The sequence below is a fragment of the Euprymna scolopes genome, chromosome 43 (assembly GCF_053919585.1).
Source record: "Euprymna scolopes isolate OS-2025 chromosome 43, ASM5391958v1, whole genome shotgun sequence".
Classification (NCBI taxonomy): Eukaryota; Metazoa; Mollusca; class Cephalopoda; order Sepiida; family Sepiolidae; genus Euprymna; species Euprymna scolopes.
Genome location: NC_136524.1, coordinates 58,400,779 through 58,418,345, shown reverse-complemented (window position 1 = coordinate 58,418,345; position 17,567 = coordinate 58,400,779).

Below are 17,567 nucleotides of genomic sequence, written 5' to 3'. Positions count from 1 at the left end.
TTAAGGACTATCCACTTATCAAGTGTTTCTTTTTCAGATTAAATATGTTTTTAACTCTTTTTCAAAGTGTTTTTTAACATATTTTATTAACTATTTGCTCGTATATATATATATATATATATATATATATATATATATATATATATATATATATATATATATATATATATATACTCGGGTTTTTTTTATATTCAAAAGTAATGGACTAATGAATTCAACGAGGTTGTTAGATAGTGCTCAATAAAAAGAGCTGATAATACTTGTTTATTGTTATATAAACATGCTCACATCCCGCTGCTACAAATAGCCACTTGTTTCAATCAAACAACAGATATCATCAGGCAGCGACTTGACTATTCAAAAGTTCAATGAATAAAGATTATTCATTGAACTTTTGAATAGTCAAGTCGCTGCCTGATGATATCTATTGTTTGATTGAAACAAGTGGCTATTTGTAGCAGCGGGATGTGAGCATGTTTATATAACAATAAACAAGTATTATATATATATATATATATATATATATATATATATATATATATATATATTTGTCATTGCCAGTCTGTTTGTTTGTTCGTTCCACTTTTTTTTCAGAATCTACAGGCCGGAACTCCTGAAATTCTGTATAAACTAAACTTAATATCATGATATCCATTTGATGCACAATAAAGGATCAATGGGGATTAGCATATATTTCAAAAAAGAAACACTTTCACCATATAAACCAGAAATTCGGTGTAAACACCTTGCACTGACGTTTTTAAGTAGCATAAAATCTAGTTATATATAGAAGGCTCTTTTTGTGTCGGTGCGAGTTCGTTCCTTATGGATTCCAAAACGGTTGGGCAAGTTTATTTTTGAAATTCAGCATAAATATATAGTATGTATTGAGAAGTGTCCTTGGATAGATTTTGTATCGGAATAACTTTGCTAAGTATCGAAAATCGTTAATCGATAATCAAAAAATCCGATTAAATAACGAACATTCCGATTTTGAACAAAGTTAACACCTTATAAAGCTTAACATCACAAGTGCATTCGAGAAGTTTTATCACCGCATACGCAGCAACAGTAGGTTCTTTTATAAGATAGGGGCGCGTTTTAAATGAATTTATGTTTAGTGGACAATTTAACTATGATGCTTGACATTTGAATTTTCAACTTTAATTCAAGCCATTATATAAATATAATTTTTATAAAATCAATAGAAGGATCTCTACAGTGCAATGAGATGACAATATGAACTGGTGCACCGCAGTAGGCCCAAGACTAGAGCAGGCAATTAATCGATGTGATTGAAAAGTGAGCAATTTTTCGAATATATTGTGTGAAACATTCGTTGATCCTCATTACATCCCAGACAATATCGGGTCTTCTTGCTAGTGCACACACAATATTACTTATTTACACACATCTAAGAGAATTATTGAGACCTCGTTTCAACAGATTGATATCTACCTAGGAATGCGAGGGAGACCATTGGTTGCGTGATCTTGAAATCGCAGAAGACATGTGCGAGTGGTGGCATTAATTTCCTGCTTTTTGGAGAAAATTACGATAATTTCATTTTTCGTGTCGGAGTATTATCGTAATAGCAGGCACGAGCATGATAAATAGCCTCCAAAAATAGACAGATATAACTCGTTCTAGATACTGAAACAAATTAACCATCTCTCTCTCTCTCTCTCTCTCTCTCTCTCTCTCTATATATATATATATATATATATATATATATATATATATATATATATATATATGTAATGTTGCCCGGGAATGAATATTCCGCACTTTGAATTACTTTTATTGTCATCGAAATCGGTGAAATCTCCCGTTTTTCATTAAATTCGATTAATCGCTTGTTCTAGTCCGACGCCTATTGTAGGAATAAGCTACACATCACTCCTCACAGTGACTTTGGGTTTGGCTGTATAAGAGTGTTCACTTTAGTCACAATCGAACTGTTTCTTCAGATTTCTTGAATATCGATTCCTGATGCTTATCAGAGGGATTCCAATACAAACCCAATCTTAGAACACTCCATTTCACATGAAGTAGATTTCTGTGAAAAATATTTTCGAATCCTTAAGAAAAGACTTTATACACTCGATATACACATACAGCCACACCTTGGAAACTCTTATATATATATATAAATATATATATATATATATATATATATATATATATATATATATATATATATATATATGGCGATTAAGCTACACTGAATATTCCGCGTTTCAACCACTCTAGGACTCTTAAGGCTTTTATAACTTACAAACTAGCTCTACCTACGTATTGAGCACTTTTGAAGTAAATACTTAAGGTTAACGCATAAATTTATACTTTCGTGTATTCATTTTATGTGAGTAAATGAAGTAGTTACATATATATATATATATATATATATATATATATATATATATATATATATATATATACTAGCAAAAGTATCCATCGTTGACTGGGTTCAAAAACAGCCTATGGAAAATGGACGCTGATTTATGAAAATGTGATAGTTTTTTTTTACATGGAGGTCACCACTTATAAAGGCCTAGAAGCCACTCGGGGATAAGGGTTATGAAAAGGAAGGGTTGTAAAGAGATAGCTTCGAATTTGGGGGTATCAAAACCAAAGCAAAATATGATGAAAGTAAAAATAAAATAGATAAACCCCATAATTTATTATACCATACCTGTTCACACTGAAACACTTATCACAATATTCTGTGGATCTATATTAAAAAAAACCTTGTTAAACTTTGTGACATATTTCCATTCTATGGAGGTCAGGCGCGAATGAACACCCCATAATTTTATTATACCATATTTATTCAAACTGAAACATAATTATCAAAGTATACTTACGCAAGCAGATATAAAAAAGTCTTTATTAAAGTCTGTGACTATTTCCATTCTATGGAGGCCAGGCGCGAACGCAGACCCCACAATGATATTATACCATCCCTATTTAAGTTAAAACATACTTATCAAAGTATTCTTATGTACATCTATATCAAAAACACTTGTAAACGTTTTTTTTTAATTTTTTAATTTTTTATTTCCATACTTTGTGGATCAGGCGCGTTCGAAGACCCCACAATTTTAATGAGTCATCATTAGGCCAGATCAAACATACCCATTTCTGTGTCTCGATACATCTTCTATCATTATATGTGATCTGTTTTCTCTAATAGTCAGCCATATAGAAACCTATTCGTGGCCAGACACACTCGCAGACGTTCAGCTTTTTATTATATATATATATATATATATATATATATATATATATGTATATATATATATATATATATATATAAGAGTTTGCATATATATATATATATATATATATATATATATATATATATATATATATATATATTCTTGTACAAAACCGGTCGTAGGCCTGGTATAAGCAGCAGATATAGCACTAAATTTAAATTTTCATGTTTTCCTTATTTGTTTGTAAACTATTATACGGTTTAGGTGGAAAACTTCTACAGTTTACAATAAACACACACAATTTGATAACTTTACTAACATTATTGCCTGGAATATATATTAATTTCATGAGTTTAAGTTTAATAGTTAAGGATTTTACTAAGCACATTCAGTGCCACCAAAAAGAAAATCTGGCCTTGTATTTTTTCAAAAACCGCAAATTTAAGCTTACTTGAATGCAACTGTTTAAACAAACTATACCTCATTTGATTCGCGTCTTATTCCTTTATAATTTTATGTTCATATTTGAATTTTAATTGACGTATCCTAGTGTTCATAACAATTAAAAAAATTAACTTCAAATCCAGAACCCCCCCTCAAAAAAATAAAAATAAATAAATAAAATAAAAAACTCCACACAATGGAAAATTGTTATTTAAATGTAACTTTAGAACATCAATGGAGCACAAATACAACAGGAACCCAATAAACTAGGTAATATTTAGCAGCATAGCCCATCTGTAATTGGGCAGCCTGCTAATTTTCGTGAATTAATTTGCGGCAATACCCCTGTGAATTGACATCCCACTTCTCTTTAATTTTTGTCCAAAGTTCTTCCAAATTTGAAATGTTATCATTGCGTAGCTGTTGCTTGATGTAATGCCATACGTTTTCGATAGGATTAAGGTCTAGAGATCCAAACACGAGATATAATGCTCTTCAAGGAACTTCTTGACAGTGCCACTGTGTGCATGTGAGTATTAGCCTACATAAAGATGGGATTATCATCGAATTACAGCCAAAGTAGTGCAGAAAATACTTAGTCAACATAGTACAATGCTTAATCAACATATCGCAAACGACAAATTGGCCCTTGGCCATTGGCACTAATAACGCCCCACACAAAAACTGAATCTCTATCTTGCAGCGTTGAAACTGTGCACCTAGGATTCAATTTTTTACCTTTCTGTCGACGGATGTACTGCCTACTACCACTGCCTAGCCTATTACTCTTGCTTTCATCGCTAAAAATCATTTTCGACTAATATGAAGAGTCATGATCTTCATTGCATCTGACGAAGTCCAAGCGGCGCTTTCTGTTCTTTACAGAAACCATTAGCTTGCATCTTGCAACACAGCTTCACAAATTAAATTCTTTCAATATATTCACAACATTACACTGATCTTGAATTAAGGGAGCTGTTTAGATCTGTTTCTGACACTGCGGATCTTAATAGCATTGTCTTCCCCGTAAGAAGTAACTCTAGAACGACCAGATTTAGGAGAATCATGAACACTGCCGGTGTTTTGGTTCTTTTGCAGTCATTCATACGTTTTTGCACCACATTTCACTCTGCGGCCGATTTCCCGATTGGATAAACCAGAAGGGTGGAGATTTATGAGCTCCTAGCGATTCATAAGAGAAAGTCGTGGCATATGTACTAAATGTTACGTTTTATAACCTAGGAACAACAACAATTACGATTACAGATGCCAAAAAGTGAATATTTTACGATTAGCGATGCTAAAAGGTGAATATTTTAAACTAGTTTTAAGCTCATTTGTTGCTGTGGAGTTTCTTTCTGCCTTCTCAATTTGAAGCTATTTTTAAAGTTGACGTAAACACTAGAATACTTCAATTAAAAATCAAATATGCGCAAATAAAATTATAGAGCAATAAAAGGCGAATCAAATACGGTATAGTTTGTTTGAACAAATACATTCAATTTAACTTAAATTTGCGGTTTTTGAAAAAAAAAATGACGGCGGCACTATAGCGTTAATGGCTTATCGAATGATGAACAGGTACGCGTTAAGAAGCAAAATATAAAATCGAGGTATAGCAAGTTTGTCAAAAAGACGTTTCTTATTTTAGTGGTTTCTTATTAATTAATTGCATTTCGTTTTATTTCGTTATTTATTTTGTTACGCTTCAGTTTTGGCATTTATAAATCAACATTTGTATGTTTTTATTTTGGTGGAAGAGAGTAAGCGAATAGTCAAACGTAACAAAGAAAATGATAAGAGGGAAGAAATAAAAAAGGAAAGCAACTAAGCTTCTCTCTCTCTTTCTCTCTCTCTCTCTCTCTGCCTCTCTCTATTACTTAATATCAAGAAAATGTACGTACTTATAGATGGAAAGCGTACGAAATTAAAAAAAAATTAACCATTATGTATATTTTTGATTAATAGTCATTGTTTGTTTTAGGAGTGTTGTTTGAATGTTTATTATTTATTTCTTATTTATTTCGTGAAAGTTGTTTTTAAGCACTCGAAAATGCATTATTCGAAAATACCTCTATTTTAATGAACGTATGTGGATAGACAATGAAACTGGCTGCCAAGTGTGTAGGAGCGCATCCCTTATATCAAGCTTTTCAAACGAAAAAGTAATGTTGAATGTATAGGAATAAAAACTGAAAACGGACGGCGCTTCTCTTAACAATGTCACTCAAGCGGGAAAAGATCCTTACGTTGGATGTAAATAATTACCGAGTGAAAATCGTGTTACCACCGGTTAATATGACTTATTTTTTAATGTGATTTCCTCTAAAATTGTATGATAATAGGTGAAAATGCAGAGTCGGATGAAAGCACGCAGTGTGTAAATTAGTGTTGGGACGATTAATCGGAATCGGAATCAGGAATTGGAAAATTCGGAAGATTTGAGAATATCGGAATCGGTATCGGAATCGGTGTCAGAATCGGAAAAAAATGATAATATTTTCCGATGCCAAAACGATTCTTTTAATTGTCTTTTATATTTGATTTTGTTTAAAGCAAAATCTTCCATTGCTGGTAATAATGATAAAATAATAAATATTTATTGATTTTAAATTACCGGTAAAGCTAAAATCGATAGATCATCACCCACGAGTGTATTTTGACGCTTAGGAAAATACCTGAATATTTAACAAGATTTTTTACGAAAATCGGGGGAAATAACTATATTATAGTTAAATAATTACAGATTTATAAAGAATCGGAAACGGAATCGCTAATTGTATCGGATTCGAGAAAATATTCGAATCGTCCTATCACTAGTGTAAATAAACACTTTTGGGTGTTATAAGTATTACAGTAAAAAGGGAATCGTTTGTTTGGTTAAATCAATCAAAATCGACACTGCTAAGGTTTTTTTTTTCAATTGGGTCAGTTTTACGAAAGTAGATAAGATGAAGTTTTAATTCTGTAGAAGTACCAGTATCTAAATAAAAAGCTTTTGCATGAGCAATTATAGATTTAAATGTAGAAATAAGAAAAGAAGAAACAGGAGAGCCTGTAGAAGAGCTATTTGCTTGGATAAACAGCTCGAAGCGATACCGCTATATTTTATTTTTCGTTTGGGTCAGCTTTACGAACATTGCACAGAAATAGAACCGGATTAATCTGTATAATTGATACTGTAAAAAATAAAATTGTAAATGAAGATAAGATCTTATTATGAAAAAAAAAATCGGTGTTGTAAGTAACTAATTCTCTGTTGCTGGACGACGAAATATTTTAGTTCGTGATAATTTTCCGGATTTCGCTTTTTCCGTTATTCTCTAAATCTGATTAACGTATTCGAACAGATAATGAAAATTGACCGGAACTTGTTCAGGGAAGGATCATTATTTCAAGGACTGTGGATGGAAGCAGCCATGTTAAATGTATTTGAAAAAAAATAAATAAATAAACACGAATGACGCTGTTGATCAACTCTTAAGCACAATTCAGTAAGAAAAGATAAATAGAATAAACTTTTTGAGGTCACCGTCAGGTTGGCTTCTCTCCCACATCTGACATAATAATATAGATGAATCGCTGTTTCACAGAAGAGATACTGTAATATAAATTTTAGATAAAATAAGGTATATTTATTCGCTTTTATAGAAAATACGAACTAGGAGATTTTTAAAACCTTTTACAACAAGTTTGTGATACATTATATATATATATATACACACACACACACACACATATATATATATATATATATAATGTATCACAACTTATTTATTATTAATAAATACATTTTAAAATTATTTTTTTATAGTTTTATATTCTATATGCATCAACGTCTACATATATTCCCAAGTCAATAAAGGTTACAGAAAGGGAAATAAGGGAGAAAATGGCATATATATATATGATGATTGCAACGTCTTGTCAGACGAGTGCCACTCCCTCAGACATTTAAAATCCATGAGCCCAAATGCCTGAGGGAGTATCTATACAAATATGATGTTACAGAGTCTTAGCTTTGTACGACAGCTAAGTCTCTCTCTTGGTTCAAAATGTTGAGATCCAGCAACAAGAAAGAGCAAGATAGCCAGCAACAAATTAAACTGCAGACCAGCTTAATGCGGGTACTGGTCTCCCGCTTTATGGTTTTTTAAATCAGAGATTTGCTGCTCCTAGAAAGGTTGCCTTCACCACGGCTTACGGGAGCCCTATATATATATATATATATATATATATATATATATATATATATGTGTGTGTGTGTGTGTGTGTGTGTTTGTGTGTGTGTGCGTGTGTGTGTGTGTGTGTGCGAACCCATATATATAATTATATATAGATAGATCGATAGATATACATATAAGTCAGGTTTAAGAACATAGTAGTTCCATGTTTTCTTATTGTGTTAACTATTGTCCAGACAACTAACTCAACGAAACTCCTTTTTCTTTATTTGCCGTTTATCTCTATAAAACCTCAGAAAAAAAAAGCAATAAAAACACACAAAGGGAAAAACGCCAAAAATAATCTTACAAAAAATGCAAACCATTTCCCGATTGCGATAGCAACAATAGAATCCGCTTAAGATGGACGATAAATGAAGTCTCTTCTCGTTTTTCTAAATTTCTTGGTTTAGTTGTGTAGACTTGCTCTTTCAGCCAATCCTAAACAAAAATCGTATTGCTTAAAGTTAGGACTTCTGGTTAGCCATTCGTACGAAATGCAATGACCCCTCCATCTTCGTGGAATATTATAGTATTCAGCTAATCACGAATAACAGTAGCAAAGTGTGGAGTCGCTCCATCTTGCATAAAAATCAAATCTTCAATATTGTCCTAAGCACTAATAAATTGACCAACTTTAATCTCTCGACATGGAAAGATACCTCCACACTTTACAATTGTTGCTCGAAGAATGGGCATGTAAATTTATGACTACTATTCCGCAAGAGTTTCTTGTGAAATAAGTTGATGCGATTCCTGGTCGACTTGAAAAGCTGGTGGCGAATGAAGTCATCCATATTGAATTTTAAATAAAAAGTTCATACATTATATATCTCTTTTCATATTCAGTAGTTGTATTAATTATATTTAAAAAATAAATTTTATGTACTTTAAAACAGAAAGTTACTTTTCAATCATATATATATATATATATATATATATATATATATATATATATATATATATATATGCATAAATGTGTGAGAACATATTAGTCGGAACAACATCATCTGGAGACGAATGATGCGAGTTGAAAGTTTTTGCAAGTACGGAAAGTCATTGTATACAAAGTTATCTGATCTATCAGTGTGGAAAAACAAAGGGATGAAAAACAAACGGGCGACACTTGCAGTACCTGCACACACACGCGCATATATATATATATATATATATATATATATATATATATATATATATATATATATGTGTGTGTGTGTGTGTGTGTGTGTATATATGTGCATATATGCATATCATATATGCATGTATATATATATATATATATTGAGCATAAAGATTGATAATTGTACATTATAAATATGTTTCAAAAGGAAAAACAAACAAAATAAAATCGAGTGTACGATCGTTTCGAAAACGATAATCATTTTATTACAATTGACAATAATCATTGACAATAATTGACAAATACTTTTGTTATCGAATATGATCTCCTTATCAGGACAAAAAGAGGGGGGAATAAGTTTAAAACACCAAAATAAATTACTCCAGGTCTAAATCCCTCTCTGTCTGTCTGTCTGTCTGTCTCTGTCTCTCTCTCTCTCTCTCTCTCTCTCTCTCTCTATATATATATATATATATATATATATATGTCATCCACATCCAGTAATGTCCCGTTGTATCAGTGCGGCTCGGCATACATCTTTCTCCAGTCGTGGATCGAACCTACAACCGTCGCGTTGGCAGCTCTAACCGTCGAACCACGAATCAGTGCCGTAAATATTTCTCCTCGAGTGTGTATTAAATCCACGCCTGGCCCTCACAGAAACTGCTCAAACCATCAGTTTGTTTACAAACAAATAAATAGTGAGCTTTACTTAATTTATTAAATACGCATCGGGTGAAAATATATTTACAAAGTGCTCAACACAAAGAGGAAGGGTTTAATGTGTTATTCACATACAGTACTGTTTCGTTGTATCACAGCTCATCGGTATAGCTAGAAATGCACCTTTTCTCAGCCGTAAATCGGACCTACAACCGTCGTGTTGGCAGTTGACAGCTCTAAGCATTGGGCCAAAAATCAGTGCCGTAAATATTTCTCCTCGAATGTGTATTAAATCCACCCCCGCTCAAACCATCATTTGTTTACAAACAAATAAAAAGTTGGCTTTGCTTATATATATATATATATATATATATATATATATATATATATATATATATATATATATATATATATATATTATGTTAAAAGGATAGTGATTTAAATGTTATGAGGGTTTTTTGAAGCATGGAAAACGATGTCACTTTTTATATTTAATATTTTTATTGTTATTTTTATATTTCAAGCGGACCTCCGCTCTTGGCCACAAAAACTATCGAAATGAAAAATATATATTTTTTTCTTTTTCTTTTTCATTCCGATACTATTTGTGACCAAGAGCGGAGGTCCGCTTGAAATATAAAAAAATAACAATAAAAATATTAAATACAAAAAATAACATCGTTTTCCACGCTTCAAAAACCCTCATAATCTTTAAAATTGATAAAGATACAAATAATCTTTTGATAAACTAACATGTAATAAAAGTAATATCTATACACGGTTAAGTGGAGGACTTAATATGAGAAGTAGATTACAGATGAAAATTCGAAGTTAAATAAAACATCAGATGACTTGAGGAATTTCTGTTCTTATCCCAGGGCATGTAAAGATAATTCTCCTAACAGAACAGTTTTGCACTTCTTTCATACCTCTTTTCGAATATTCAGATCAAGACAATATACATTTCATTGCGTCTTGAATCCTTATTTTAAGTTGATAAAAATCTATTACATAAATTTGAATCTCGAAAAAAGTTTCCAACTTATGGCTTAAGCTTAAGGTGGCTGATCTTCAAATTTGGTTGTTGGCTGTTTTTGTTTTACGGCATATCAACCCTTTTCAGGTTATTTAATGCCGAATCCAGTTATATATATTTTTTTCAAGTCGGTTTCTATTTAACCCATAGTTGGGACCCTAACAGGTACAACCACTCCGGGATAGAGTGGACCTGTGTGCAATGCCAATTTAAGGGTGGCTCCACACTCACCAACGCCCGCAAGCTGGGGCCTCGCCATCGGATATCGTTTAAGGTCATATCCAGGACCTTTAAATTTGGAGACTCTTGCTTTATTAAGGTGTAATGATATGGACCAATTTAACGATAATCCAAAATATATCCATTTAAAATTGGAGGTTATATGGTATGCAACCTTACATTTCATCTAAATAAATGCTCTCTCTCCTAACAATCCCTCCGTCTATCCATGACCCTGGCCTTAACTGTAACCTTGACCTTTATGCATGAAATATGCATCTCAACATTTTGTAAGGTCATCCACCATCCCTTGTTATTCTCCATCTCGTTGTCTTAATGGATGACGTCATCAAATGATAACCTTCCTATCTGGTGATGTCATCATTTTGATAATGACACGTGCACACGCACATGGGTACAAACGAGTAATGAAAGTGGCTGTGGCTAAGTGGTCAAAGACACGGACTGAAAACTTGTGTGCCAGTTTCGAATCTAGCTCGAACCACTTTAATCAAATAAATACTTGACATTTTGCCCAACCTCCTGCAAGGAGAGGAGGCAAATAAAATAAATAAAAAAAAAAACAGATAAAGGTTTTATGATATAGAGAGAAAGGGAAATTAATTTACGATTAAAAATGTACCTATGTATGAAGCATACGTGTCTGATTTAGAAGTGGTTGAAGTTGAGAAATACAAAACTATGCGAACGAGAACTTGACACGGTTTAATTCTACACAAATTAAAGCGTGAGAAATGTGAGAAAACAGAAAATAAACAAACAAAAAATAGAAAGGTAAAAAGAAAGAAAGAGAGGGAGAGAAACAGAAGAAATAGAAAAGAAGAAACACAATAATTAGAGTACACATGCAAGAAGAGAGAGCATTGAAAAAAAGAAGAAAGCAAAGTAAAATATTTAGATATAAATGAGAGGAAAATGAAAAAAGGAGAAAGAGAGAAAGAAAGAAAGAACGTGAGAAAGAGAGAGAGAGAGAGAGAGAAAGAAAGAAAGCGTTAGTGTAAAAGAGAGAGTGGGAAAGAAACGATAGACAATAATTAGCGAGGAAATAGTGAACAGAAAGAGACTACGCCTATACTTAAGAAAGCAAAGGACATAAAAGAGAGACTGACAGATTATAATTAGTAGGAAAAGAGAGAGTATAAAAGAGAAAAGGAAAGAGGGGGTTAGAGAGAGGCAATAATTAGATGGAAAAGAAAGAACGAGAAAGAGAAAGAGAGAGGGGGCGAAGGTAATGATGAAGGGTGGAGGCGAGGACATAATTAGAGATAGCTTTTTCCAAGTAAGAATATTGTCGCCTGTCCGCGCGAAGGACGTTCGTCCGGCAGTTCAGGTTTAATGACGGCCATAAGTTAATTGTCCTTTGCGCAAGCTGCTTTCGCCCGTTTTCACGCTGAAAAGCGAACACGTGACCCGGCAACAGCTTTGGCTGGACGAGGACCGGTACACAACCGACGGCCGGACAGCCGGATAGATTGGATAAAGAAACGATTATGGAAACTGAGCGGACGTCGGTCAGAATTATGAATCTAAGGAAACGGGACGGAGTGAGGCGGAGTCATTATGAAAATGGTAATTGGCGCTGGCATGGAACTGTTGAAGACAAAACGCAGTCACAAGTGTAGTTCAGTGGTAGAATGAAGATTAGAGTTAATCTAGTTTTAATTTCCATTCTCGGTTATGTGTCAATAAGAATTATTGCCAAGAGTTAACGGAGTCCAGACATTTTGTTTTAGAGTAACCATTCAACTGTTTGCAAGATGCCCATATGTAATGAATACGCAATGATGTAAGGACGTGGACATCTACACAACGTAGCTTGTTGATTGGAGTGCTGCGTTCATAATTGGACCAACTTACTTGCAACAATAGTGGGGATGTGAGGGTGGCTCAGTGGTTAACGACATGGACTGACAACCTGAGTGTGCCAAGTTCGCATCCAGTTCGCTCCACAGAAATACTTTCAGTTTAGGATGTTAGCAATACACATGTGGTCTCTCCCGTAAATACTCGATATCTTTTTAGAAAATATTCTAAAAAGAAAGATATTGGATAAATGAATGCCAACAATTCATAATGCACGGTGCTCAACAACAACAACAACAACAATAGTAGTCATCACAATAAGATGTGGTGCAAGGCTAAACGGCTTGAAAAAAGTTACTTCCTAAGAGGAACACTCTGTTTTAATGTATAAATGGCCGGTAGGCGTGTCTCAGACAATCGACAATATTCCCCCTCCCCCTCATCTCATATTTTTATCATCAAAATAACGACTCCAGAAAGGTTATTATTATTTTTGTTTATTTTTTTTATTGTTAGTTTTATGGATCGTTTTTATTTTCGCCATTGATTTTTATTTTTCTATTAGGTTTCGGTTGATTTACTCTTCAGCCTTCTTCAGGTGTGTTGCTGATCCATGATATTATTTATTTGCTTCTCATAGCAACAGAATATGGCACGAGGCAGGGAGGTAAAAAAATAGTTATCTTAATGGAGCCCTGAAGATAAATATACAAAAAAAAATGATCCCCGAATTTTTGGTGATCTGCATTGCCCACTGCCGCTCCCATAGGTAATAGTTAGAGTTAAGAAGGCGCACCCGAAGAAAGTTTTGCTCACCAAACAGGCACATTCGTCTATTTTAGACTGATGCTAAGAACGTATCTTAAAGCTGGAAAAACGACTCTAGCTGGATTTATATGCTTCCAACAAAAGCGAGATGGGAAACAAAACCGGAAGGATGGAGCATCTTGGTCGAATATAAACGTATGCGAGAATACTCCTGTCGGAAACTCTAGAAAGTACACTAATACTTCTATCACCCAAAGCGATCCACAATGAACCACCCAACCCGTTGCGTATTCATTCATTTCGTATAGTTGTGTTATCGGGGGTACATATTGGCTGATGACGAGGGTTCATATAGGGTGTGTATATACCGGGGTACATATTTGAAACACATATAACGGGGGACTCTTGAACAGAGATGATAATACTGAGGGAGAGACATATATATTCTTGGCACATCGTGACGACTGTGATGATAATTCTTTCATCATCATTATAATACGGAGCTGAGACATTTATACATTTCTTGTTAACAAAGAGGAGGGGAGATACATTATTGATGATGGTGGGGACACATTACTTAACAAGGAGTTATACAAGAGTTCGTTTATAGATGAATATACAAAACACATTTACCTTTCAGTTGGTTGAAAGACGACACGAAAACAAACAGTTACAAAATATAGATGGTGATTTGTATTCATAAACCAGCTGATTTATGACGCAGGAATTCAAGCTTGTATGGCTACATGGTCTACTCTCCTCCCCCTTGGCCTTTAAAGAGATCAGTTCCACTAAGTCGCTGCCCGACTCTTATCTGTGACTCTGACTGTGATTCTCTGATTCTCTCATCCTCAATTCGAACCCCATCTCAATATATTGAGAATCTCCTTTGTTTATGATGTCAGAAGTATGCTGCTAACCAACGTGACTAAATGTGGATTTTACATATGTCTGTCCAAACACACTTTTGACAAACGAAGAATTCCCAATTTTAATTGTTCAATATCTAACCTATTTTTTAATCATTATTTATAAACTCGCATTGTCCATTATTTTAACTGACATATTTAATATCCAGTTATTTTCAAAAGAATTAACAATCGACTGCATTCCTAGGATTTTAATTATCCATTATCTTTTAACACTTACCCACATCGTTCGATACTTGCCTTTTCCTTATATCATTTTCACTTATCTAGTCTGCATTCTCACTTGCATGATAAGGGGCCATCCCTTCTTATGTAACAGTATGAATCAAATGATCCTATATCATGCATTGGTTTTCCGGATATAATTCGAATAATAATTATTTCAAGATAGACATGAAGTCTAAGAGGAAAGATCGAGTGAACCCCTTAAGAAAAAGTGTTTCAGAGGAACGAGCTGGATTCGAACTTGGCACACATATGTTGTCAGTTACCACTGAGCCACCGCCACGTCTCAACCCGCCACCGAAGTACGTAATCTTTGAGAGAGTGCATCCCCTAAGATGGAACAGGGCTGGTAACCCATTTCACTTTACTTACTTACAGCTGCAGAAATTTGTGGCACAAATCAGGAAGAAAAATAAGACCTCCCTCCACAAAAAAAACGTTGAGACCAGTGCTTAAATGGGTGACCATTTCGGAATTCTGTGTGCTGTATAGGCTCTCTGCTTATCTCAGCATTATTTCCAATCGTTATGTACTTCTCCTTGCAACTGAACCCAAACAGTACCTATGCAAGAGCGGTTTGGCTGGAGATTGTGCAACCCTTTCCCTACAATTACACGCGCAACGATCCTTGCATGGAGTATGCATTCTCTTTCGAGACAGAACGGAGGTGTAACTAATAGATTTACTATCTGTTTATCTGAAGCCGAAGCTACATTATTATTTTTATTACAAATTGATTGTTTTGACAAAAGGAGAACAACAGGCTGTTTCCTAGGTCGGCAGTATTACGTGAACAGTAGCCTGAGATCTCGGATATTTTCTGTTTCTATGTCAATCTTTGTGGCCATGTCAATAGTAAGGGTGCTGGAGATAAACGTTTTATCTGGGCTGACGTTATCCGCCTGATAGTCATGGATCTAAACTTTGAATTAATCACTAAGGAGGCTGTCCTATTAGCAGGCACAAAGTACTGAGGCTGCTGTATTTCCATTTAGTGAATGGATTCTGGACCATGCAGTAGCTTCTGGTGGGGCTTCTCGATGCCATATTAGTGGGCATTTGTTACGGCTTTACCTTATCATGTGCTACAAAAAAGTCTTCTTTCATTTTCTCCCTTACTTTCCCTCTCTACTCTTCTCTAACCGTCTGTCGACCTGTTCCACAAATCCCAAACCTTCGTCATGAAAAGTCTCCAGAGGGAATACACGAATAAACCCAGAACTCCATCTTCCAATGCAGACTCCCACTATCATGTCTCCGTTTCCAACATCATGGGTCTATATTCCAACCTTCCAGAGGTTGAAACCCAATTGCAGGAGACTAAACCGAACCTATTATTCCTAAGTGAAACTGGAATTGTACCGATCATTTTTCAAGGGATACCCTAACTTAACATCCAATTCTGACCCACAAGGTCGTCATGGGCATCGAATATGTGCCTACATTAAAGATGGCTTTTAATGTGGTAGGGACATCTCCAGAAAAGACCATAATTTACTCTATATGTGCTTCCTTGTTTCTACCACTGCGTTTATATTTGCCATCTATCGCCCCCACAATAGCAGAGTTATAATCTTTAATAGCATATCTGATAAAACATTCGGCTAATATTCACATTTTTGGTGACTTCAATGTGGAATGGTTGACCTACTCAACCAAGACAAATGATGAGGGGAGGTTCTGCCACAATTTCTCTATTGTTTATGGCCTCACTCAGCTTGTTCATGAACCCAACTGTGTGCTCGACACTGACGACGAGTATGCGAGTGTTCTAGGCTTTTTTCTCACAACTTGCCCTGAGCTATGTTCATCTTATGGTCCGTCTCCACCGAGATCCTCCGACCACACGGTTGTATCAGTGAAGATAAAAATAAAATGTAATGAGTCCTCAGACGTACCTCTCCATCGTACAGTATATCGATACTCTATGACTGACTGCGATAGCTTCCGTACATTTATATCTGATCTACCTATGTGCTTCATGTTTAAAAAGAATATGTCCTCTATAGTATCAGACTTGACGGAATGGTTAAGTGTAGGTATATACTGTTTCATACCCTCGAAAAAAGTTCCAGTAAAAACCTAACAGCCAGCCAAGTTTCCATTCTGCTAGATCTACAGTAGATGTGCTAACAGTTATATCTCATAGGATTAGCGAATCTCCCGACAAATGGTTCCTTTCTAGAGCAATTGTTTTGGACATATCAAAGACCTTTGATAAGGTATGGCATGAAGGCCTTCTTCGCAAGATTTCAAGCTACGGTATTGCTGGAATTGTCTGCTCAATTATTAAACCATTTCTCTCTGGTAGGTTCATAAGAGTAGTGGTTGATTGGCAGAAATCGGAAGTTCTCAGTATTAATGCTGGAGTCCTTCAGAGGTCCATCCTGGGCCCAACTATCTTCTTGATCTACATCAATGATCTGCCAAAACACATCCTTAGATCATTCATAGACATTTATGCTGGCGACACTACCATCTATGGACCCACATCATGACCAAGTTCTCCACGATTCTCTCTTCTCTGATCTTGAGCATGTGGTACAATGGGGAAAGGAGTGGCTGGTTACTTTTAATGCATCTAAAACCAAGCTTTTATCTTTACACCATCAATGCTATCTGACATCAATTGAAATGAATGGCTCTCATCTTGGGGAGGCTCCATGTTTTGACAAGCTTCTGGGCTTGACCTTTACTCCTGATCTGAAATGGAACACGCACATCAAATCTGTTGCCAAGGTCGCTGGAAAAATGGTGGGATCTTTCTACCACTCCAGTAGGTATCTTACTGCTGATACAATTCTCTATTTATATAAAAGCCAAGTGCGTCCAATAATGGAGTACTGTTCAAAATAGACCTCGTATATTAGTGGGGATGCCCTTTCTCTTCCCTGC